Genomic DNA, 27,500 nt, shown 5'->3' with positions numbered 1-27,500 from the left:
TCAGGTGACAATTCAGTTATTGGTTTCAAACAGGAAATTAAATGATCAATGAGTATTGTTCTAACATGTCTCAGTATCAAAGCTTGTAGTAGTCGTAGTAGCAGTAGTAGTAGTATTTGGGGGAGATGGTAGTGGTGGTTTATAAATTCATCAATTACAACACGAATAACCACATAACCATACGTATATTCGCTAATGGCCACCTCACAAGGAAGTCTGTATGATATTAGTGTAGCGAAATAGCAGCTAAATTTTCCCCAAATCACATTCTGCACTTCGTTAATTCAAGGTAGATGTAGAAAAACAATCTTTCTTATAATGTCACTCTTTAGAAGAGTGGAATACAAAGAATAGAAAGAGACGCATATAAAGTGAGAGCCATGGATGTGTAAGGAGGGAGAGAGAGCAAAAGAGAGGGAGAGACAGACAGAAAGAGAAAGAGCTGGAACCGACGGTGATGATAGTAGCCTTACGTTTGTGTGACGTCAAACTGTTATTCTTTCCTCACCTTCAGTTCTCTGATTTTCCATCTTTCTTTATTGCTCTCTCTGAATTTATTTAGGATAGTGGAACAGAGAAAAACAGAAAATGAGACGCAGTCATGCAGATGGAGGTATAGACTGGTAGATTGCGAAACAGAGGTGGGAGAGTGATAGTGACGACGGTGGAAGATTTTCACGTAAATAACAGATTGTTGAGAAACCCTTTTTTAGGAAAATAGCAATATAATTTACACTGAATTTATTTTCGGAAAGATTACGGTGTGGATTTTACACACAAACAAACACACAAAACATCACAGTGTAGTTATCTTTGTGAGTATATAAACCCACAAGCCTCACACGCTTGGTACTACAATAAGGTGCTGTTGCTAGCGTGTCTATCTTTCTTTTTCTCTTTTAATCCTGTCTTGGCACAAACCACAACATCACATCAACCTCAGTTATCTTTCATAACCTATCAACAATTTTTTAGAGAGTAAAATGGATTCAAATTTGGAAGTATAGCTGAGGTATATTTCACTTACAAGAACCCCCCCCCCCCCCAAAAGGACAAAAAAAAAATAACCCCAGCTAAAAGTAACCCTGTGATATGCAATTGCTGAAACACAACATATAAAAACCTATTCAAGGTAATTACTTGCCTCCAAAGTTTGTTCTTATTGTTCCCCACCACCACCAAAAAAAAAAAAAAAAAAAAGGTTGCAGGCTGGCAAAATCTTAAGAGCGCAGGAAAAATATCCTTTGCTATGCTTGTTTTGACATTTTACGCTCTGAGATCAAATCCTGCCGCGGCCAACTTTGCCTTTCATCCCACCTGTGTTGATAAGATATAGTAATTCACTGGAGTCAATAGTATCGATTAATTCCTTAGCCTTATGCCAAAATCAGAATTCAGTGAGGTCAGTGAGCTGGCAGAATCGTTAGAACATCGAAAAAAAAACCCCAAAATAAACTGGCCAAATACACTATACCCTGGGCTAAAAGGATCCGGATGTGGATCTACTACGGATAAACCACATACACAGGTAAATGTGTGTATGTGGTTTATAACGAACAGAAACAATTGTACTCAATACAAAAGCGCTTTCTTCTTTTTCTTTTTACTTCTTTCAGTCATTGGAATGTGGTCATGCTGGGGCACCTGGATTTTGGACGAATAAATCGACACCAGTACTAATTAGTTATCACGTTTACTACTTTGTCTATCGGACTCTTTTGCCAATCTGCTAAGTTACGGGCACGTAAACAAACCAGTACCAGTTCTGAAGCGGTGGTGGGGACAAACACAAACACACGCACTCATATATATACGACGGTCTTCCTCACGGTTTCTGTCTATCAAGTTCACTCACAAGGCATTGGTCGGTCCGAGACTTAAGTAAAAGATACTAACACAAGGTGCCATGCAGTGGAACTGAACCCGAAACCATATGGTAGCAAAGCAAGCTTCTTAACCACACGACCATGCCTGAGTATTTTAATTATATTTATCCGAGTACTAATGATTTACGCTAGTACTCAGACTTTTAAGATTACTGGATGTTGTTCAGGATGTCGTTGCTGGTTTGTGAGGAAGAAAAAATTATCATGGCGTTGAGGCATCGCTGTTTTAAATAGAAGAATGTGTGTTTCTCTCTCTGCATGCATGTATGTATGTATATATGTATGTATATGTGTGCGCATGTATGTGTATGAATGTATGTATATGCATGTTTCTATATGTGTATATACGCATGTATGGATCATATGTGTGTGTATATACATGTATACATATGTCAGTATGTATGCGTATGTATTTATATATGTATGTTCGTACAAGTGAGTGCGTGTGTATATGTATCTGTGTATATATTTATATATGGCACACGTCTTACTTTCAATATACATAATCCATGAATCTAATCACAAAGAACACACACACACACAAACACACAAGCCCATACACACACCATATACACACGTACACACACGACAGTAATCTGCCCACAAACGCACGAGATTAAACACACACACACACACACACACACACACACACACAGAAGCAGACACGGGCAAAATCTAATCAGTATTTGACTATGTTACGTAAGCCGCTGTTCTATGTTGTTTAATGCTAACAGCCATTACTGATAAGATAGTGTGGAGTGTGTGCCATGGAAGGATGGGGAGAGACGAGAGAGAGAGAGAGGGGAGAAGAGGATACAAGCAACAAGACCTTGTTAACGTAATAAGTGTGTGCACGAGTGTGTAAGCGCATATGTATGTATGTATATATATATATATATATATATATATATATATATATACACACATATATATACCACACACACAAATACATATGTACACACGAATATGTGTTCGTGCGTATGTACGTGTGCATACATTCACACTCACAATCACACACACACATATCTAGAGGGAGAGAGACGCAATGAGAAAGTATATATGTGTGTGTATATACATATATACGTATACACATACACACACACGTGTATATATATATATATATATATATATATATATATATATACATACACACACACGTATATATATATATATATATATATATATATATACATACACATACACACACACACACACAAACGCACACATATTATCCGGCATTGTGTGTATTTGTGTTGCTGGAAGATTAAGAGATTGTGTAGCTTACAGAGACATTTCAATTTTCTTCGTATTCTCAGTAAAAAAAATCTAATTCTTAAAAAAAAAAAGCAAAAAAAAAAAAAAAACCTAACTTACTTTTGTCTTTCATCTTTTAATTCGAATCGAACCAGTAACCTTGTGATATGCAATTGCTGAAACACAACATATAAAAACCTAATCAAGGTAATTACTTGCCATTAAATTTTGCTCTTATCGCTCCCCAACCCCACACAAAGGTTACAAGTTGGCAAAATCCTAAGGGCGTAAGAAAAATATCCTTTGCTATACTTGTTCTGACATTTTACGCTCTGAGATCAAATCCTGCTGCGGTTAACTTTTCCTTTCATCCCACCTGTGTCGATAAGATATAGTAACAATTAACTTGCTGGAGTCGATAGCATCGATTAACTCGTTGGCCTTATGCCAAAATCAGAAGTCACTGAGTTGGTGAACCGGCAGAATCATTAAAACATCGGAAAAAAAAAAAAAGATTTTTTTTTTGTTTCGATGTTTATTCCGGTTCTTTACTTTCCGAGTTCAAATCCTACCATGGTCAATTTTGCATTTTCGTTTCCCTACGGAGTCGTGAGATAAAGTAACAGTCAAGTTCTAGGCCAAAGTCATCGACTTTGGCCCCTCCCCTCAAAATTTCTGGTTTTGTGCCAAAATTGAATTATTATCGTTGTCTAAATATGGCGAGCTGGTAGAATCGTTACAGCGTCGGAGAAAAAAAAACTGACATTTCTTCCAACTCTTTACGTTCTGATTTCAAATTCCACTGAGGTCAATTTTGACTTTCATCCTTTCGAGTTGGATAAAGTAAAGTACTAGTTAAAGTACCGGCGTTGATGGTATCGACTAACCTGCTGCCCTCAAAATTGCTGGTCTTGTGCCTAAAATCAAAAGCCATTAAGGAGGCGCACGAGCGGAATCGTTAGAGCCTCGGCATCTGTTCTCGAGTTTTGCGTTGTGAGTTCAAATCAGTCAACCAAATTCACTCGTAAGACACTAGTCCACCAAGGGCTATAATAAAAGACGCTTGCCCACGGTGCCGCGCTTTAAGACTGAACCCCAAATCTAGTGGCTGCAAAGTGAGTCTCTTAACCACACTGCTAGGCCTGCGCCTTCTTCACTCCCGTTTGCATCTCGTTCATTTCTCGGCCAATCTCATTTCTCTCATTTTGTCTTCTCTCTTGTTTTCCTACTTCGTTTTCCAATTTTCTTTATTTTGCTACGCAGTCTTCTATCCTTTCCTGGATTTAAGCTTTCTTCCCATTTGCCATTCTTAACACGAGTAAATTCACCAACGTATTTTTCTTCCAATCATTTTGTGTCGTTTTGGTTTTTTTAAAGTTTAGATAGTTACAAGCTATATTTCATCTCTGCTTCAGAGTAATTCGATACTCTGAGGAGACAAACATTAAGATCACTTCGCAAATATCGATTTATCTATCAAAAACACATTCTCTCTACACTGGCTGCACACAAAGAGACACAAACACATGTATTAACCATAACCGCCATTCGCAGTTCCCTCTCAGTATCACCCACCTCTTAGTCGAAGGGACTTGTTCCTTTTACATTTTCCCTGCTCTTTCTCGTCTTCTAAGTTACTTGGCAACCTCACTAGTGCCGATGGCATGAAAGAAAAATGTACCCAGTAATCTCTGTAAAGGGGTTTTTCGTTAGGAAGGGCATCCAGCCGCGGAAATCATGCCAAAGTAAACATTGGAGCTCGACGCAGGTCTGCAGCTTGCCGGATCCCGTCAAATCGTCCCACATGTACCAGCATGGGAAATGATGATGATGATGATATAGTGTGCTAGCTGGAGGAAGAAAAGAGAGAGAGAAAGAGATAGAGAGAGAGAGAGAGAGAGAGAGAGAAGGAGAGAGAGAGAGAGAGAGAGAGAGAAAGAGAGAGAGAGCTGCATCAGCACTTGGCTGGTACGCATTTTCATGTGAGTAGACTGGATGAGTGCGAAATGAAGTGTCTCGCTGAAGGATACAACGTGCCACAAGGTCCAGGAATTGAATCTACGACATTATGATGGTCAGTCTAACATCCTAACTAAGCACAACGCCGCATGTCTGCCATAAAGAGGAATCACTCTTATGTTTATAAACCGGTCGGCATGAAGCTACAACGAAAGCGTTTTGTATTCACAACATTATTAATCTTCACTGATGAATTATAAAGAGCGCATGTCTTAAGATGATTGCAAGTATGTTAAGCAGTGAGAATGAAATAAAAATAAAAGTGTAATTTTATTTAGACAAAGGTAGATAAAATGTAATTGAATAATAGGATAAAGTAGTCAGATACTAAACGAAATGAATAGTAGTATACTCGCCTGGTGAAGCCAGAACAAATGGAGAAAGTTTATACCTCGAAATAGATTTTAGAAAGTCGAATCAAGGAGAATATAAACGCGTCTCTACGTAGTTTAAACTAGTTTGATTGGTGAAGATGAAATAAATATCAGAGATGCTCTGTCCCACGCAGAATCTGCAGGAACTACTCAGAGGAATTGCAAACTTTTCTTCTAAATCCATCGCAATGTCGAAAATTCTTCCATATGAGAAAGTATTTCAGGGTTGCAGGCCTTTCGCTCCGGACCTGTAAGCTTCACCTATGTGGGGTAGTGACGATTGAATTAGTTTTTTTTTTCCCGCCGAAGGATTCCACCTTTAGTCTCTTGTCAACGAACAGCCACCTTGAGCTGCTTTCAGCTGCTATGCTTATCTCCACAGTAGCATTCTTCGGTTGTTTGGGCTCCGGACCAATCTCCTGCAAGAATAGCGCACCGATCTAGGGAATGAGGCCGCGAGTCATCTCATAACAAGGACCTCGTCGATCAAGTCCTGATATTTGCTTTTCTTTAACTCGTTAGAAATGTTGTCGGGTCTGTGCACGCAGGTCACCGTATGTTCATCTATGATCATTATCTTTTCCAATCCCGTACAGTAGGAACACGTCTAATCGGAGTGATGCTACCGCTGTCTTTCCTGGAAAAACTATATATATATATATATATGTATGTATATATATATATATATATATACACACACACACACATAACTGAATTCTCTCGACGCTTCGACGAATGAGGGTACAGCAAAACCCATCTGCAAAGAGTTGAAGAAATGCCATCGTGTTAGTGTCTTGGTTTTCTAAGCAACCTATCACAATGATTAAAAATAGCACATTGGGCATGATTTGTGCAGAATCACTCCGACTCGAACTACTTTCAAACTTGTACTGGTCTGTTGCAACAACTGCCACGAACCCAGCAGTTATCAGGAAGCAAGATTCGTGTGGAGTTACCTTCTCTTAGATGAGCCTTTGATGAGCTGACGGGCTTCATCTGCTCTAAATCCCTTGAGGTGTCTGTAAGTGGCAGTTCCGTGACCAGGAAGAAGAGTGGGTAAGAAGGGATTCAACACTCGTCAAGATCCTGGAACTTCCGAATTAGGGCTTCTCTACTGGATGCAGTTATAAGTCATAACCAGGATTACACACACACATACATCTTCTCCTTCTCCTCGACTTACGACGATCCGTATTTACGACCACAAAAAATTAAAAAAATAAAAGAATAATTAAATAAAAAATCTGCTTCCCACTGTCTCTCACTCAGTCGCTTTCAAGCATCAGTTGCATGAATGAAAATAGTGTTGAAAAATATAAATTCGACATGCGACCTGATCGACTTACGACCTGTCAGTCGGAAGGTACTCGGTCGTAAGTCGAGGAGAAGGTGTACATATATATATATATATATATATATATATATATATGATGACGATGATAGACAATTGTTTTAAGTGGGTAAAGAAATATTTAGAGTCGCAATTGCAGTTAACTTGGGCTGTTGGTAAATTCCAATTAGCATTCAACTTCCTAAATATAAACACAAGAAAGATTAAATTTCTTGACAAAGTGAGAGAAAAATGCGAGCATCCAAACAATCGGTAGACAAAATCTTCCATTAGGAGTGTTTTAAAAAATAAAAGAAAAACAACCAAAAGAAATAACTGAAGAGGTCAGTTGGTAGAAATACAGAATGTAAGTTGTTTCTGTAGCCAACTGGTAACATCAGCAGTGATACTTCGGTCTTACCACAACTCATCAAGATAACAAAAAAAAAAGAAGACAAAGCAACATGTAGATAGACGTGTATAAATTGAGGGAGTCGATTACCCCAGGACTTGATTCGTACTTTTTTTACAAATTCGCAAGAGGATGAAAGGCAAACACAGTTTTGGCAGTATTTGAACGCAGAACGTAAAAAGGGCGGAAGAAGATATCGCCAAGCATTTTTGTCTGATATGCTAACGATTGAGCCAGCTTGCCAACTTAAGAATAATAATAATAATGATAATAATAATGATGATGAGGATGATGACGATAACAATAAACAAGAGAAACATAGACAAGTAGACAGATATATATAGAGAGAGACGAACAGTTAGCTGTATAAACTGAAAGTCTGTACCATCAGGTCACGCCAGCTTAGGTCCTGGTAATTCCTAGGAACATTCCCAACCAGCCAACCAACCAGTCGATCAACCAAACCGGAACAGTTACCTCCCCTGTCTCTCTCCCTCCTCCTCTCTCGTACACTAATACTCTACTTTATACTGCCAGAAACCACACTGCAAGCAAACATACACTCACACATACATACATTTAAGTATATATATATATATATATATATATATATATATATATATATATATATATATACATACACACACACACATACATTTATATATACAAATATACTTATACATTTATACACATGTATGTACGCGTGCACACACACACACACACATACACACACACACACACACACACACTGAGGAGCGTCAGGAAACAATAGCAAAATCGAATAAACCAATTTTCTGCAAGACTGGCTGTAAGGATTGTTCGGGAAAGATTACAATATTGCTAGAAGAGCAAACAGATAAATACAGGAGGATGGTAGGAGGGGGGGGGTGGAGAGGGGACGGTGGAGCATTTGGTTAACTGGTGGTGGTGGGACGACGTGGACGGGGTAGTGCTGTCAGTGTGTTGTGTTGGCGGTGGGGCTGATGACAGTGGTCGGTGTTGTAGTGGAAGGTTCAGTAGTTGATGTGTGTGTGTGTGTGTGTGTGTGTGGTGGGAGAGGGGGGTGTCAGACGCGATGTTGTGTTGTGTTGTGATTATAATGTTAGGTTGCTGTTGTTGTTGGTGGTGGTGGTGGTGTAGGTGGGAGAGGTCATTGGTGCTGGAGGTATGATATCGAAGCTTATGTGTGTGATAACAACAACTAGTACAAAAACAACGACAACAGTAATGTTACTGCTACAGCTGATGATGATGATGATGTTGGGAAAACACACATATACGCATGAATTGTGTGGGTACCTACGAAAGCATGCATATATATATATATATATATATATATATATATATATATATATATACATGCACACATATATAAAACATATACACATACAGATGTGTGTATGTGTATATATATATACAAAAATACATATATAATAAAAGATTATATATATATATATATATATATATATATATATATATATATGGATGAATGGATATATATATATAAATATATATGTGTGTGTGTGTATGTGTTTATACATGTAACATTATCCGGTTGTGGAATTACAGTCAATATTATCTAATATCATCTGGGTAATAACCTTGTAGGGGGCTTTCCAAAGCTCCTCTTTAGGCATCGGCTACCAGATGCTATCATACAGTAGGACCTTTCCTTTAACTTGATATACAAGTGGAAATCCGCGAGTATCCGCAGCGTATATACAAAATGAATTTTCATAAAAGAAAATTGAATGAACAGGCTTTATCAAAACTCATTACAATTGTTTCGGCGCACCAGTATCAGTTTGTAGTTGCTGAATATAACATATATTATACACATTATTGCATTAATATGATCAAACAATTGCTCTATACATGCACGTTTCCAGGTGAATAGAGTCTAAAGCACTGCTAAATCATCTTTAGTTTCCCTTCGTTAAATAGTCACACCATTATATATATTTTTAGCGTTCTATTGACCAAGAATAACACGGAAATACAAAAAGATACAAATGAGAAAAATACGAAAAAGCAATTAATGGAAATAAAAGATAAAAAAATCGAGAAACCCACTTTTCTCTTCACACTTAACCACAGAGTTGTTTCGACTTTTAGGAAGATAAACGAACATTTTCAGATAATAATGTCATAAAATGATAAACTTGAACAATTACTCGTCTCTTGCGCCTGTTACCGTTCTCCCTCAAAGGAAATCAATGGGATATGGTCACTTTCTTAGCATGCTAAGAATCCAAAACCTGTCGGCTTACGACGTAATTATATATAAAACCGTTAACGGTTATATCCTTACAACCTCTGAACAGATTCATCTTATAATGATTTTAATTATCTAAAGATTTCTGAATCGAAACAGCTGTCAGAGATGTTGTCATATTTTATAATCAATTAATAATTTTATTAATTCCTCTCCATTTTCTCCTTATTCTTTAAATATATAAATATATGAATCACGGTTTATATGGTTACATTGTAGTTGAACTTTCTAGAGGTTGGTAACTAACCAGTATTTTCATTGGATTTATGATGCCTTAATGAGGTCTATTACCTTTACTTATATATATATATATATATATATATATATATATATATATATGAGCAAATCCGGCAACTATATCGTATTGCTATGATAAATTCGGAGGAGCGAAACAGTTGTACACTTGTAGTTATCCACTATGATATGGTAATAATTGTGTAAATACACATCCCTTTAAAGAATTGAGTTCTCTAATCAAACTTGGAAATTTTTTTGCCATCAAGAATAAGCTAACAATAATACACAGACACACACATACACACGAACATGTATAAACATACACAAATACAAATATACATCTACACACAGACACACATATATACATAGAACATGGTATAATCATACATAAATGCATAGACACACATATACATACATGCTCACATATATCTATATCTATATCTATCTATCTATCTCTCTCTATATATATACACACACGCACATACATACATAAAACATAGTGAGCAAAATAGATTGAGAGCTTTATATAGGCATATTTAAAGATACGTTTATATATATATATATACACACACACACACTTATACACAAACATACTAAAACACACATACACACGCACACACTTACATAAATACCCACTACACACACGCATATACAGTAATTAGATGAAATGAGAGTGTTAAGGAATATATTTGCTTAGAGAAGCAATCCACCCTATCCCTGACCGCAAACTTCAATCTCGTCACCCATGTGTAAGAAGATGGAAACCTGTGGGTATTTCCACCTGGCTGCTCTCTTCACTCCGCTTTTCTCGCCTTCCAAATCATTTTCCCAAACTGACATCTGTGGAACTTGGTTTCCCAAACAAACTGATTTTCTAATTTCATTCTGTTTATATATAAATTCATACAAATGGGTATCTATCCATCTATCTTATTTATATATATATATATATATATATATATATATATATATATATATATATATATAGATAGATAGATAGATAGATAGATAGATAGATAGATAGATAGATAGATAGATAGATAGATAGATAGATAGATAGATAGATAGATAGATAGATAGATACGCACACACTATGGATACAAACATACGTAAGCATACGTGGACACAGACATACGTAAACTCATACGTGTGTATATATAACATATCTATATATCTTATATACATAAACATACGAACACACACACAAGTACAGTTTGTAGTGTGTGTATGAATTGCGAATAAATTCACAAACGGTGTTTCATAAACACAGTCAATTTCTTAGCGTTTGTTTACACAGTTAAACCGAATTTATATTTATTAAACATGCCTCCGATAACTTCTTCACAGCACCTCTCTCTCTATATATACACACACACACACATATATATATATATATATACACACATATATATATAGAGAGAGAGAGAGATAGAGAGAGAGAGAGAGAGAGAGAGAGAGAGACACACATGTACATTATATATACATATATATATATATATATATATATATATACACACACACACACACACAGATATTTATAAGTACATTAACACACACACACACACACGAATATACATACATTCATATATAAATTCATACATATATACGTTCATGCACACACTTATATACATACATTATATAGGAATGTTTGTTTATGAATGAACATATGCAAGCGTCGAAATTGTATATACACCTACACACTAACTTATACGTCTTCTTTGAGCATCTATATGTGTGATAAATTGTGATAAATATACCAGTATGTGTGTTAAATTCCATGTGTTTGTGTAGATGTGAATCTATGTAGGTGGCGATACATATTATGTCGGTATACGAAAGAAGGTTTATACGTATCAACCATTCTATATCATACTGCTTGTTTTGTTAAAGAGCGGCACACTTCTGCCAGTGTATTTTGGACGCTAATTTTCGTTCAAATATATCTTTTATCAGTTTCAGTCATAGCACTGCGGCCATGATGGGACACAGCCTGGAAATGTTTAGTCGAATAAATCGATGCCAGAAGTTATTCTTTTAGCCTATGTTGTCGAACCGCTAGGTTATGTAGAAGGAAACAAATCAACATCGATTGTCAACCCCCCCACACACACACGCATACACACAAATATGTATGTATGTATGTATCTATCTATCTCATGACGGACTTTCACAGAGTTTCCATCTTCCAAATTCACGCAAAAGGCATTTTGTCGGCGGGAATTATAGTAAAAGACACTTGCCTAAGTTGTCACGCAGAGGGACTGAACCTGAAACCACGTTTTAGCAAAGCTAGCTTCTTAACCACACAGCCACTGCCAACACTCACACTTCCATTGAATGAAAATCTTGATTCAAACAACCCAAGAATTGTTAAATCAGGTTATATTATGAGTATGTAGAAACCTCGACTCTGCTACCCGAGGGAACTGCAAAATCTATGATCTGACACTGTTTGTTTTGTTTTCTATATTCCTATCTGGACTTCTTGCTTCAACATTACGGTCAGAATTTATGAAGAGGTCCCACAAGATGCTGTAATTCTCATTTTCTCTCACAGCTTCTGGTTCATACCACTTTTGTTTCGAGCCACACACTCAGCTAACACCCCAATGCATCTTCTTTTATCTACATAACTCTTGTCTCTGCTTATACTCCTTTTGTGCTAGTATTCTGCACTCAGTCAAGAGGTCTCCTTTTTCCTGCAGATTCTACATTTGCTGTCTGACTGAGCTTTGTCGATCTTTGCCTCGATCACATTTGTTCTAATGACTTCTTTCTATGGTTCTGTTTCTTGCTTAAACTTCCCGCCCGTCAACCACAGCCAGCGTTCTTTACATCCAACACTCTCGGTTTCTTGCCATGTAATTAGCCATGTAATTTCATTTCTTCCCATTTGCTTATTCTGCTGTTCTTCCTTTTCTCTTGGAATTCTCCTATTGTTTCAGTCGCTCTTTGTGTATCTCTATAAGAGTCTCTCTTTACTCTGCACAGTATAATTTTCCAGAACTCTATTGACCGCAGTATTGACCGTGTCTTCTGCACCTTCCTTTCTTGGTAGGTAAAGCCTGTCGGCGTTACTTTTCGAGTGCTGTGCGTTGTACACTGTGAGCGATTTTCTAGTTCTTTCATTCAAGTTCTATAACTCGGCCTTTGTCCACTTCGGAAAGGGCAGAGAATATCTCGACCCTTGTATACCCCATGTTTTAATGGTATTCCTTCGATTTAGTAGCTTCATTCAATTTTCTTTCGGGCCCCTTCCTAATTCTCTTTAGTGATTTTCCTATCTCATTTCACTTCCCATGACCCTTCTCCTCTTGCAGCGATCCTAGTTATTTCTCTCTCTCGTTATACCACAACCTTCTAATGATGTCGTCTTGTGGCAATTTTCTGCCACCAGCGTTTACCTTCTGGCATCTCTTCATATTTAGCACCGCGTACTTATTGTATCTCCAATATCTTTACTGTTTGGTTTAAAGAACCTTTCTCATGTTTTGTATATAGCTTGAAGTCATCCATATGAAATCGGTGGTTTACTTTCATCTTGGTTTTGGTAAGCTCATGGGCAGGCCTGGATTTTCTCAGCATATTTGCTAGAGGGATTATTATTATTATTATTATCATTATACATTCAAATTTCGATGAACGTAAACAAACAAACGAAGTTTGCTTTAGAAGCGTTCAGATGTCTTAGAAAGTTAAAGAAGTGATTTTAAATTCTCAAACGCAGGATAATGCTAATAATATAGCCTGAACAGGATAAGCTACCCCTATTTTGCAGAAAAAAAGTGCTGGCGGCCGGTTATGAGACTCGAACTCACACCTCCATGATCACGCATCGCGGTGCTCTGAACCATTAAGCTTGTTGTTGTTCTTATCATAGTTATTGATACCGTTACGATCATTTCTTATATAAAACATTATTAAAATAAAGTTGTCATCATCATCAACATCATTATTATTATTATTATTTTGGTTTGACTCAAGTTCAGTCTTGTTCCTGGTAGGATTTATGTGAGTAGCGGGTTTGCTACCTGTAACCTTAGGTATTCATAAGTTTTCAGTAGTCTTTTATGTGCTTAGAACACTCTATCATCATCATTATTATTATTATTGAGTGAGTGAGCAGCTCATGCCATCAAAGTGGCACTGGGGTAAAATATACGAAGCCCAGTATACCCATCATGACCACCCGTCTGATAAGGGTACACCAGGCACATGCATCACAACCATATGTACGCGACATGGTGATCTCATATCAAGATAAACAGCGCATGATCTCGCAGGTGGGGCCCAGTTAGAATTTTCTTCGGGTCGCGTAGCCCATCCTGCTCAAAAGGTCCCTGAATAAGGTTTAAGGATGTTGAGCAAAACACCCGTGTTTCCAGAGGAGAATTATCCAAACCCCAAAGAATTCCACTCAGCACATGACTACGATGCTCCCCCACTACTTCTGCTCCTGATCAGAGATGCACATATCGTCAGCCACCAAGGGACATGCTCAACTGGTTAAGGTCAAACAGCTGACAAGCAACTCTGTGGTATTGAGCAGAATATTTGCAGTAGCCCATCTTTTTTATACCAAGACAAAACAATGTACATGGTAACACTTCCAATCAGTTAAGATGAGAAGCCATGAGAGCCACTGCCTGGTACTGCCTCGGGGCATTTATTATTATTATTACTACTCCCCTTCATCGCTGTAAACCCCACCAGTTTTGTGTTGTGCCTCGTCCTTTGATATTGTCTTCCATGGGACCTTGTGGCCAATAAAAGAAATTATCATCATCAACATCACCACCATCAATGCCACCACCACCACCACCACCATCATTCAAGGTTGTTCGTCTTGTGAACAAAACATTTTTATGTTTCCTTTCATAATGTTCTCCGTTTCCTGTCCGTTTTTCTTTTTTACATTTTCTTCCAGTGTCTTTATTTAATTATCTATTTATTTATTTGTTTGTCTCTTTATGTGTCCTGTAGATTCATCTTTTCTTTTGAATCATTCTTTTTCTTACTACAAGTACTACCCCCGCGACTACCACTATCATCACTACTACCACCATCACCACTACTACTGCCATCACTACCACAACTCCCGCTACTACTACTACTACTACTACTACTTCCTTCTCTACCTCACCCTCGAGTCTTTCCTCCTGCATCTTCCTATTTTTCGATGTTTTTAATATTTAATTTTTCTGCTTGGTTTTTGGTTTCGGGAAGATTACCATCATCATCATCAACATCACCATGAACAACAACAACAACAAAGAACAACAACAACGTCATGAGCCAGAAATAACAACAATAACTGCTACGACAACAACAACAACAACAGGAAAAACTTAATCACAGAACGTAGTTACCTGTCTGTGTTCTTCAGATGGTGATAATGGAGTTGTGGGTGCTAATGATGACGGAGGTGGAGGTAAGGATGATGATGATGATGGTGTTAGGGTTGGTGGGGGTGATGGTGATGGTCACTGTCATCATTGTATTTGTGATGGTGGTGTTGATGATGACGATGATGATGGTGATAATATTGTTAATGATGTTGATGTCGTTTATTTGTACCGAAGTTAATGTAGCTTTTGAAAGACTGTTGATGTTGATGTTGTTGTCATCGATAATTTCGTTGTTGTTGTTTGTTATGTGCAGCAGTTGTCGGGTTTCGATTGATAGAAGTCATAGAAAAGAACCCAAAACAGAAACACCTATTTATAAAAAAAAAACCCACAAAAATAAAATAAATATATATATATAAAATAGCTTTCCCATCAATAAAACGAAACAACAATAAAAAAAACCCAGTAAACACACAAACACATAAAAGTAAATATAAAAAAATAAAAATATGCCAACTAATCTAGTCTGGAATATTTCATCACCATTGGAATAACAACATATTGGTCTTGTGTATTAAGAATTTGTAGTTCTTCCTGTTTTTGTGTGGCGTATGTATGTGTGCAACATGTGTGTGTGTGTGTGTGTGTGTGTGTGTGTGTGTGTGTGTGTGTGTGTGTGTGTGTTTCCCCTTGTCATTCGTAGACATCACATTTGCAAGTGTTAAAATGGCGACTCGTCGTCAATATCGGCCACAGCTTAACTTACTTACACTGAGTGTTCATCGTTTGTAAACATACAACGAAGCATAAGCATAGCTATATTTTGGGGCTGGGGAGCGGGCTGTAGTCGTTTATGATTCCAATTATGTATGTGTTATACATATATACTCTGCAGAGATATTATATATATATATATATATATATATATATATATATAGTGCTTGGTTATATTCCACCCAACGAAGCACTCACACAGCTGTTGCTGAAGAATATTCAATTAAACAGTAGTTCTAAAGAATAATCTTACATAATATTATATGAATGTAAACTCACCAACCTAAAGCTGATATCCGGTGCAGAAACAAATGTTATTTGCCATTAAAATCTGGTATCTTCCATCCTCGTGTTATATAGAAACAGGAATACCAAAAATGGGACAAGAACGCAAAACATCCAGGCAGTTAGATGACACAAAAAAGGGACAACAAAACATCCAAAACAGACGATACACAAAAAACAAGGATAGGTCATTCGGAGCTTTCTTTCTTCAGTCGAGTTCTAGATTATCTTTGGAATTTCAGCTGGTTATACTCGAAATTGCTCCAATCTGGCCAGCCTCTAGGAAAAACTAAACAAAGAGCACTAGATTCCTTGGAAGAAAGTAGCGAATGTATACGAGAACCAGCTGAGTACTGGAGTTAATTGACATAACCCCTCTTCAGAAACTGCTGGCCTTGTGCCAAAATTTGAAACCAATTTAAATGGACTCTGGTTTACTGATCGTAAGTTTTAGTCACGGCTTCAATAAAATGCAAGCCTAACAAGCCAGATATAATGATTTGAGACAGAAAAAAAATTCATTGGCCCAGCAGATGTCAATATAATGTTAAAGGTTATTGAGAAAGAAAATATATATACCGAAATAATAAGAATATAATGTTAGTCAATTCAGAATAAAGCTGAAGATATCTATCCATAATTATTGAAGCATTTAGCTACATAGGCAACTCCCTCGATATCAATTGTGAGAAGCTGCCGTTCACAAAACCAGAAAGAACAAACCTAACCAAGCTATCGTAAGCACGACTAAATTACATAAGATCTACCTATGTGATATCACTCATGCATTCCATATATCCATCTGTATATAGATATATGTACTGATACACGTCCACATGAATTCATGTCAGCCTACATGGCTACTACATTTACACGTATGTAGGAACCAAGCTACTATGTCGATCAATTCGACTGAAAAAGCTTTGTTATTAGACTAAAAACTGGCTCTTTCTCAATCGGTGAGAAAATTCGGAAAAATAAAACCAGGCAAACTATACGTTTATATTCATACATCATCGTTTATAGTTAGAGTAAACTTATACATACATACATACATACATACATACATACACAACTACGTAGATACAAACGTAAACACAGCAGACTTATAAACATGTGCATGTGTGCATTTGTGTGTGTATATATGTCTATATATACACACATACATATATATGCATATATACATGCACATATATACACACATGCATATAAATATTCGAAAACATGTAAGCATATATATATATATATATATATATATACACACACACACACATATATATATATGTGTATATATATATATATATATATATATATATATATATGCATTACACGCTCATACACACATAGACATATACCATAGTAACACACACACACACACACACACACACACACACACACACACCTATTTATGGGTATATTTAAAGGACCATTAAATTTCAGTGGCTTCTTATTTCAGATTAACCTTGTCAAACGTCATGTTGACGAATAAATAGTCTGCTCAATATGGCGTTTAATGTACAGCAGACATTTTTACTGCGCTGCTCGCCGCCTCCTTATGGACGATGTGTATATGCAGGGTGGTGGGGATGATGACGATGATGATTGTGGTGGTATTGATGATGGCAATTATTATGATGATGATGATGATGACGGTTATGAAGATGATATGAATTATATGATGATGATGATCGTGGTGATGATGATGATCGTGGTGATGATGATGACGATGGTGAATGTTTCTAATTGTTGCAATAAGGATTTATAACTTGGACACAAATATTAAAGCCGCTACCACCATCGCCGCCACCACTACCACGATGATGATAACGATGATGATGATTTCTTTTATTGGCAACCAAGGCCCAAGATACTGAGAACTACATGAAAATATAAGGTAGAACACAGAAAAAGGTGGGGTTTACATCGATCAAAAGAGAAAACAACAATAAGGTTATAACAAAGTTTCTAATAATAATAATAATAATAATAATAGTAACGGTTGTGAAGGCGCGTGGCTTAGTGGTTATGGGTATTCAGCTCACGGTCGTAAGTTCGATTCCCGGTGGCGCGTTGTGTCCTTGAGCAAGAAGCTTCATTTCACGTTGCACCAGTTCATTCAGCTGGCAGTAATGAGTTATACCTGTAATTGAAAGAGCCAACCTTGTCATATTTTGTGTCACGCTGAATCTCCCTGAGATCTACGTTAAAGGTACGTGTGTCTGCGGAATGCTCAGCCACTTGCACGTTAATCTCCCGAGCAGGTTGTTCCGTTGATCGGATCAACTAGAACCCTCGTCGTCGTAACCAACAGAATGCCAGTTTTTCTTTTTTTAATAATATTGGTTTCGAACTTTGGCACAAGGCCAGCAATTTTGGGGGTTGGGTAAGTCAATTACATCGACCCCAATGTTCAATTGGTACTTCTTTTATCAACTCAGAAAGGATGAAAGGCAAAGTCGACTTCGAAAGAATTTGAACGCAGAATGCAAAGAACTTTAATAAATGCTACTTCGTAGTTTAACCTGACGCTCTAACGACTTTGCCAAATTCCAGCAGAGGCCTTGAAATGTAAAAGAAAGAGCAGGATCAATTCCATCGACATCAGTGGTGCTTTTATTAACCCCCCCCCCCCCAACTCAAAATGTAAAGTAAAATTAACTTTGGTTGCATTTGAACCCAGAATGGAAAGACTCGGAAAAATATTGCGAGAGTTTGGTAAAAGTGCAAGAGAAAGAATCAGCTACAAAGAGAAACTAGTGGGGTCTAGTGTAGGGGGGAGTATTGAAGAAGAGGGGACAGTTGTGACAGTGATGGTAGGAGCAGGGTAGAGACGTGTGTCATTGGTAGTTGCAGCAGGTTAGGGATTGGTACACCTAATTCAAATAGTTATCAGTCAATTGTCGTACAGTCAATAGAAACAGTATATATTTTCTCTCCATAATACATTTCGTTCTATAGTTGATTAATCTTCGTATTATTCGTAAAAATAATATAGTACTCTATGTATATGAGAGTATGAGTTTGGTTTTGTTTCATAGTTAAAGTGTTAGATACGTTGACCGAGCAGAATGTTATAATTGATTATGAAGGAAAGCGCGACACAGAATCGGTGAATCTTAGATCTTTAAGCTTAGGTAACATTGGTGGTTAAGACAGTGGAATGGCTGAACTGGTGTCATCCAAGAATATATAATTACTCAGAGAACACTAACTTTGTAAATGAATAGTATATACTGTATTAATAACATATCCGGACAGCACTAAAAGGAAATACATGAGACTTACGCAAATCATGCAATAGAGAAAACCCCGCATTTTTGTCCCTATTCGTCAGGAAACTCAGTGACTGTGGATCGGAACTATTCCAGGAAAGATAGTGCATCGTAAAAAACAAAAACTATTCGTTAATAAATCTTCAAACCTCACTTTATGTCTAAAAGTTTTTCATATGAAAAAAAACAGCCAGTGGATATCACGAAAAGAGTTAACGATCGAGTTGCCTTTGGAGAAAAATTCCACTTGGACAATTTCTTATGCATGTCAGTTAAAGACACATTGTTCGAAACCAAACGAAAGTTCAACTTGCGTTGCGAATTAGGCACCCAATTATGTTGTTTAAGCGTTTGGATGGAGAATGCGTCGACCAAAGACATTTCGGGTCTTCCACATATTTGCTGACGTGGCAAATGAGAATCAGCCTAACTGGTGCATTGTGGGTAAAGAGATTTATTTGAATACCAAATATTACCCGATTGATGATATATGCGCATTACGTACACGAACTTTGAGTAGGAAAAGAATGAAACATAATTACATTGATTGATAATAATTATAAACTCTACATTATCTATTTGAATATTGCTTTCTCTTATTTGTATTCAAAAATTCATCTAGACACACACACACAAATGTATATATTATATATACTTTATATATATATACACATATGTGTGTATAAATATATACTTATACAGAGACAGTATATTTTTGCACATGTATACATGAATATATAGACGCACATATATATGTATACATATATATCAATACACATACATATACAAATGTACACACACACATATATACATATAGATATATTCACATATCTTTATGCGTTAGTTACAGTGTGTTCAATACTGTATGGTAGAGCTAAAAGAATGTCATCTAACTTCACATGAAGTGATATACACGCAAACTACACAAAGAGCTATTGATATTAAGTTAAATATCAATACTTTTTGTTCCTGTATTTATATGTAAAAGCGTATATACATACATAACTGATATATATTCTTCTGAATATATATACGTCTCTCAGACTCCCTTCCTAAACATGTGTCTGTATGTGTGTGTATGCGGGGGAGGGGTTATAAACAAAGTTTCATGTGTCTACATGTACAAACATGCACACATATGCACAAACAAATCTATGCACTAACATATATATACACATACATACGCACAAATGTACTTACATATACACAAACACACACAGATGTACAAACATACACATCTATATACATAAACGTACATACATCATTCACAAATACACAAACATTCACAGACCTCAACACACATGTATTTAAGCACCTTTATGAATGAGCACACACACACACATATTGTACGTATTAATTCATTCATATTTACGAGTGTATATATGTATATTATATACAGCATTGTTATTCAATGTAAAAGAAACAGAGAGTTACTCTATCAATCATGCGATGTAATTAACAATCGCTTTCTAATCAATGCAACATTAATTATTCCTCTTCTATACTGTCTGCCCTTTATTGCATTCTATTGTTGTCATGTTGTTGTTGTTGTTGTTGTTGAGGTGATGGTGTCGGTGGCAGTGGTCTAAAGGTAGTGAGGGTGGTGGTAGAGACGTCGGTGGTGGTGATGATGAGAGGTGGTGTTGGTGGTGGTGACAGAGATGGAGGTGGTGGTAGAGGTGTTGGTGGCAGAGGTGATGTGACTGTAGTGTTGGTGGTGGTAGCAGTTGTTGTAGTGTTGATAGTAGTGGAGCTGGTGGTGGTGGTGGTGGTGGTTGCGGTCGTAGTGGTGGTGGTAGTGGTGATCGTATTATTTTCGCTTTGTTGGATCGTGCAAAACATGACTCAGTAGACCTATAACAAAAGGATACCCAGCTATGACCACTCCATCGAATGCGTCCCTTCGACTCTCAAGAGGGCAGAGTATTATTTGAGGAAGAGCTTGCTGTTAATTTTAGCAGGTCGAGTCATTGCTTAGATGTTCATTCATTGAACGGTTGTTGTTGTTGTTGTTGGCGTTGATGTCCTGGGTGTTGTTTAGGTCAGTTTTGGTCGAATAGTCCTCCGACTAACGCTCAAGTACAGCACACTCAACACATGTTTGATACATGTGTGTTGGGTACTTTGTGTTTTGTACATATTCAAGGGCAAGTACCATATATATAACTAATTTAGAGACGGACCACCACTCTACAACTCAGTCAACTCAGAACCCGTCCACATCCATGCTGTGAGGCATGTACCATATCAATATTTATCTAAGATTTTAATCTAAAAATTTAAATTAAATAATATATATATATATAAATCATATAAATAAATCATAGAAATATTAATTTTAAGAAATTTAAAAGTCAAATTTATAAATTGGACAGTAAAAATTAATACGATGATATATAGTATGGAAGTATAAATGTAAAAAGTTAGTACTACGCGCGTTTCATGGCTGAAATAGGACTATATAAAATCATAAGCAAATTCTATCCGAGTTCATTAGAACGGGGAAATGATTTTACTCCCAAAATCAGTCACTCTCAGGTCAAACCCTAAGAAAATACCTAAAATCATTCAAGGAATAAACATAAACATGAGAAATAAAAATATATATAAAGAGACAAAATCTGTAAACTAATCCCTACATTAACGGTATTAATATAATTATTAAGAGTTACAATCTAAAAATATTGAAAAAGATTATTATAGTAAACAAGGTTAAAACATTATGGAATAAGTAGATAATAGTAAAAAAAATGTGTTAGTGTACAAAGTTACTAAAAGACGGATGTCAATATTGTTTATAAAATTAAAATAAGAAAACATGACTTACCTGCCGGCGATTTACTGTAGATTAAACCAAAATAGAAGTGCTATAGAATTTATACTAAAAGGTCACGTGATAAATATGGTGTCTATTACCCAGAAGTACATGCGTATTATAATTACGAAAATAATAACGAAAATATCGAAAAAGAAAATCTACCTAAAATAAAAAGTTTCTTGAGGATTAAAAATACTAAAATACTTAAACTTGCAAATTAACGCAGAGTAATAACTATACACATACGAAAATTCTATATTACGTAAATAATGCTATGAAAATTAATACTGAAAAGTCACGTGATAAACATGGTGTCCACTACCAGAGGTAAATACGTATTATAATTACTAAAATAATAACGAAAATATTGAAAAAGAAAATCTACCTAAAATAAAAGCACGCACGCACAGACACAGACATTCTTTTAGTCAGAAGGGAAGTTAGTGCCCAGGACCCATGGTACGTTACAGGGTTACCAATAGTAATTGAAATGAGAGCAAAAGGTACAAGCAAACCAGAGACGTGCTCCGAATGCTTGCAACAGTGTGGAGTCCGCTGAAGATGCCCATGGCACTAAGTGGTGGGAGACTGATAATGTCAACCACTCGTGAAAAGCAGGATTTCCTCTCAGAACGCAAGTAACTGGAGCAAATACTACAAGACAACTGATCTGACATTCTTACAGTTCTGCAGCCCCACCGTCTCGAATTGACAACTTCTTGCTTTATTGACCACAAAAGGGGCAAAGTGTAATGCTGACTTCGACGGGATTTGAACTCGGAGCGCAAAGAGTTGGAACAAATAGCATAAAACATTCTATCCGACGCTCTAACGACTTTGCTAATACATACATACATACACACATACATACATAGACAAAGAAATTCAAATGCGTATATCGTTACTATTATGTTAAACTGTCGCATGTCCAAATTTGGCCAAATACGTTTTTTTTTTTTCAATATTTATTTTTGCTTGCAATAGCCGGTTCTTTGGTTCAAACCATCGTATCTCCAGCTGCTTGAGATGCCAAGATATCAAAATTCTCAAAGTGTTGTACAACGGTTTTGCTATGGAATGGTGAAACTATCTTTTCATTTTCTGAAAAGGCAACGTTTTGGACTTACGACACTTTTGCATAATATCAATCGATATATATATATATGTATATATATATATATATATATATATATATATATATATATATATATATATATATATATATATATATATCACGCCATCATATACATATATACATACATATGTGTATATATTTGTATATGTATGTAATTATATATGCATACATATTTAAACACATCTATCTATTTGTATACATATTTGAATTTATATATATATATACATATACATACATACACTTACATACATATATACATACACACACCTACGCACTCACTACAGAGGCTTCTATTTATATATGTTTGGATATTTACATAAGTTCATGCGGTTGTAGTTGGCTCTAATGTGTGTGTGTGTGTGTGTGTGTGTGTGTGTGTGTGTAGCCAAATCTATCATTTTCTCTTTCAACTGATTGAACTAAAATATAAATATCGATTTTATTGTTAAGAATTCAGTGAATGGAGCTCTGATGATAATGAAGATAATGATGATGATGATGATGAAGATGATGATGATGATGATGATGATGAGAGTGAGGACGAACAACAACAACAACAACTGGAAAATAACGATTATGATGATAATAATAGACCAACATTATCATGAATATGACCACCACCACCACCATAACCATACACCACCTCCACACTTTTTAAGACCACTACCAGTATGAAGCAGAAGACAGCGATATACTGGACAGGAGTATCTAGGAGTACAACATAAGTAACATCAAGGAGTGAAGGAAGTTAGGAAAGGATGTGGAGAAGGAGGAGGAGGAGGAGGAGGTAGTGTGTTTACTGCAGTAGGAATAGAAGGAATTAGAGAGAGGGGAGTGAGAGTGAGAGTGAGGTGGAAAGGAGAGAAAGGAGCTGAAGAGAAGAGTGATATAATGTTAAGTGGAGAGGAGAGGGGAGAGGAGGAGGAGGGAGAGAGAGGGAGGAAAAGATGAGATATGATATAGGAGGAGAGATGATGATGATGATGATGTGCAAACTGAATATAGGAGAGAGTAGGGAGCAGAGGAGAATAATGGGAAAAGTGTGGAGGTGAAGGGTCAGGAAGAGTTTAAGGGTAAAGATTATGGAAGGGGACAAGTAGATGAGAGGATATGAGAGAGGGGGAGAGAGAGAAAGAGAGGGAGAGAGATAGGGAGAGAGAGAGAGATAGGGAGAGAGAGAGAGATAGGGAGAGAGAGAGAGAGAGGGAGAGAGAGAGGGAGAGACGGAGGGAGGGAGAGACGGAGGGAGGGAGGGAGAGACGGAGGGAGGGAGAGACGGAGGGAGGGAGGGAGAGAGGGAGGGAGGGAGAGAGAGAGAGAGAGAGAAAAGCCAGGGTGAGGAGTAGAAAGAGAAAATGAGAGTGTGGAGATGAGGTGATGATATATAAAAAAAGTGAGGTGAAACGTTCGAGAAGGGTTTGGACAGATAAAAAGGAAAGAAGACGAAGAAAGAGAATAATGAAGACAGAAGGAGTAGAGGAGGGTATTAAAGAGAAAATGAGAGCCGTATGGGGGGGGGGGGCTGAAGCGATGATAGAACAAAGAGAAACATAAGAGAAGCATAAGGTGGATTGATAAATAAGGAGAGCAAGGGAGAGTAAAGAGCTCATTTTACCCTGAACGGGTGAAAGGCAAAGACCTCGGTGGTATTACATCTCGGAACGAATTAGAGATGGAAGAAACGACCCTAAACATTTTGTCCAACGCCATAACGATTCTGTTAGCTCGCCGCTAACAGACAAACACACAGAATAAGACGGGGGATTACAATACATTGCTTTCGCTTACGCGCGCAGAGTGATGATGTTTTGTTTTTTTATTAGCCACAGGAAGTCGAAAAGGTTCAAAAACACGAAACATTTATCAAGAGTGACAAAGAAAGAAAAACTGATGTCTGAAAGACAAAGTTTAAAATGTCAAAAGAAGAAAGAGAGTCGGGTAGGGGAATACATGTTTATATAATATATAAATAGACGGATTAGGATTTTCAAACTATATATATTTACCCGGAAATAAATAATAGGCTGTGAAACACTATAATGGCACCAAGATATAATTAATAGAAAATTAAATATGAAAGATTCAGTAGCTATAATGGGCCCTCCACGAAAACTTTCCGCTAACGAATTACCGAATTGTGCCCGAGTGCAACCAAATGCACTGGTAAGTATTTTTGAAAAACTAAAAACGCCTTCGAGAGGAGCTCTTCGGTGTTTGTCGTGATATCTTTAGTTTTATTTTTACTAATGGCCTATCTTTCCAATGCAGGTTATATTCTGAATCTCACTGTTTAGGTGGGCTTTTAACGGTTTTGAAACATCGTAGCACAACATATGCTTAATTTTCGCAACATGTTTTTGTTTCAGCCAGTGAACTGCAGCCATGCTGAAGCAAAGCCTTGAAAAGACAACTAACTTTTGAAAGTCTGGTACATATTCTATCGGGGTGTTTTGCCGAACCTCTAAGTTAAGAGGACGTATACAAAGGATAATAGGGAGTCAGATAAATGCCAAAGGATAACAGGGAGTCAGATAAATGCAAACACACACACACACACACATTTCTCTCGACTAAATTAACTCACAAGAGACACTTGCCTAAGGTTACGCGCCGTGGGACTGAACCTAGAACCACATAGTTGCAAAGAGAACACATTAATCACACAACCATACTTGCGCATATATATACATGTGTGTGTGTATGTGTGTATGTGTATGTGTGTGTGTGTATGTGTGTGTGTGTGTGTATGTGTGTGTGTGTATGTGTGTATGTGTGTGTGTGTATGTGTGTGTGTGTGTGTATGTGTGTGTACTTTTATTAACATTTAGCAGAAGTAACAGAGTGACTCAAAGTCCGAGAGCTTCGTGTCATTATGTGTGTATGTGTGTATGTATGTATAGATAGATAAAGGTAAAGAATGAAAGAGAGAGAAGGCGAGGTGCGCGTGCTTGAATGTACAACCAAGAAATATAAAAAAAAACTCAGCAGAAAAAGTATACACACACACATGTATGTATATATAATTCTTATTCTTATTACTATTATTATTATGACGGACGATTATTCCTCCTTCATAGTAACACGTCATTTCACAAATACAATGGTCACATGACGAAGAGTGTATATTACAGTTCGTCACTTTATGTGAATGAGTGTAGAGGAGGAATCGATCATGTTTGCATACACTGAAGATTTTCATATGCACCACTGAGTCGAAATACGTTTCGGTGCTGAACCCACACGTATTTAAGCTCCACCAGCTGAAGATGCGCTTACATAGAAAACCAGGTGCCAAAGCCAGGTGAGAGGAGAGAGAAGCGGTGGTGAACCAACACTTGTCACACATATTTCTTATCACAAACACAAAAGATACATTATATATATATGTATATGTGTATATATATGTATATGTGTGTGTGTATATATATATATATATATATATATATATATATGTGTGTGTGTGTGTGTGTGTGTGTGTGTGTGTATGTTAGTATGTATACAGGTATGTATGTATATATATATACATACATACATGTGTATATGCTCGCTAGCTAAGCTCTGCAGCGCTGCGCATGTGAGTAGTAAGATCTACGATTTCCAAGAAAATATGAGTGACTAGTTTATGAAAAGATGCCAACGTCACCAACGACGCTACCGTATACACACCTAAACACACACGCACACACACACACACACACACACACGTATATTATATATATAAAAAGTACATATATATAAATTATATACCTATAATACCTACACACATGTATATGTGTACAGTTATGTTTATATGCATACATACATAGATAGATGCATATATATTTGTATATATATATATAAGTAAACACAAATGCTCGAATGTGTATCCATCCATGTCTGTGTGTGTATGGGGGGGGGGTAGTATATTTCACAAAGTAGATATGTATCTATGCATGTATGTATAAATAGCTATATATGCTTATATTCGTATGCGTATACGAATACCACTTACACGATCACCTTGTACGAAGCTATGTTGCGTGAATAATTATCAGTTTACTAATATATATAAATTACATAATTATGAGTATATATATATATA

The 27,500-nt window shown here is 36.7% G+C and overlaps 1 protein-coding gene across 5 annotated transcripts in view; it reads right to left on the bottom strand.

Annotated features, from left to right (window-relative positions):
* Positions 1-27,500, bottom strand: part of LOC149131029 (uncharacterized) — a 440,128-nt gene that overhangs the window by 281,079 nt on the left and 131,549 nt on the right. For 2 of the 5 annotated variants that reach the window (XM_089342407.1, XM_089342408.1), the window contains exon 2: positions 22,294-22,307. The exons of the other annotated variants lie outside the window; for them this stretch is intronic. The gene's annotated coding sequence lies outside the window, so the exon portion shown is untranslated. The remainder of the gene's footprint in view (positions 1-22,293; positions 22,308-27,500) is intronic. 5 annotated transcript variants of the gene reach the window in all.

This window comes from Octopus bimaculoides, chromosome 26 (genome assembly GCF_046866305.1).
Source record: "Octopus bimaculoides isolate indiv1 chromosome 26, ASM4686630v1, whole genome shotgun sequence".
NCBI lineage: Eukaryota > Metazoa > Mollusca > Cephalopoda > Octopoda > Octopodidae > Octopus > Octopus bimaculoides.
This window is presented reverse-complemented; position numbering and strand designations above follow the sequence as displayed.